The sequence below is a fragment of the Etheostoma spectabile genome, unplaced genomic scaffold, assembly GCF_008692095.1.
Source record: "Etheostoma spectabile isolate EspeVRDwgs_2016 unplaced genomic scaffold, UIUC_Espe_1.0 scaffold333, whole genome shotgun sequence".
Lineage (NCBI taxonomy): Eukaryota > Metazoa > Chordata > Actinopteri > Perciformes > Percidae > Etheostoma > Etheostoma spectabile.
This window is the reverse complement of record NW_022605586.1, coordinates 352379-353192: the sequence shown is the minus strand read 5'-3', so window position 1 is coordinate 353192 and position 814 is coordinate 352379. Positions and strand designations below refer to the sequence as shown.

Here is an 814-nt window from a genome sequence, read left to right as displayed (position 1 = left end):
TCCAAACTGAATGTCAGAATGGGAAAGAAGGGGATTTAAGCAATTCTGAGCATGGCATGGTTGTTGGTGCCAGACGGGCCGGTCTGAGTATTTCACAATCTGCTCAATTACTGGGATTTTCACGCGCAACCATTTCTAGTGTTTACAAAGAATGATGAGAAAAGGGAAAAACATCCAGTATGCAGCAGTCCTGTGGCCAAAAATGCCTTGTTGATGCTAGAGGTCAGAGGAGAATGGGCCGACTGATTCAAGCTGATAGAAGAGCAACTTTGACTGAAATAACCACTCGTTACAACCGAGGTATGCTGCAAAGCATTTGTGAAGCCACAACACGCACAACCTTGAGGCGGATGGGCTACAACAGCAGAAGACCCCACCAGGTACCACTCATCTCCACTACAAATAGGAAAAAGAGGCTACAATTTGTAAGAGCTCACCAAAATTGGACAGTTGAAGACTGGAAAAATGTTGCCTGGTCTGATGAGTCTCGATTTCTGTTGAGACATTCTGGTAGAGTCAGAATTGGGCATAAACAGAATGAGTACATGGACCCATCATGCCTTGTTGCCACTGTGCAGGCTGGTGGTGGTGGTGTAATGGTGTGGGGGATGTTTTCTTGGCACACTTTAGGCCCCTTAGTGCCAATTGGGCATCGTTTCAATGCCACGGCCTACCTGAGCATTGATTCTGACCATGTCCATCACTTTATGGCCACCATGTACCCATCCTCTGAGGGCTACTTCCAGCAGGATAGTTCACCATGTTACAAAGCTCAAATCATTTCAAATTGGTTTCTTGAACATGACAATGAGTT

General features: G+C 45.8%; 1 protein-coding gene across 1 annotated transcript in view; it reads right to left on the bottom strand.

Moving 5' to 3' along the window:
- Positions 1–814, bottom strand: part of nek5 (NIMA related kinase 5) — a 202024-nt gene that overhangs the window by 51186 nt on the left and 150024 nt on the right. The gene's annotated exons all lie outside the window — the stretch shown is intronic.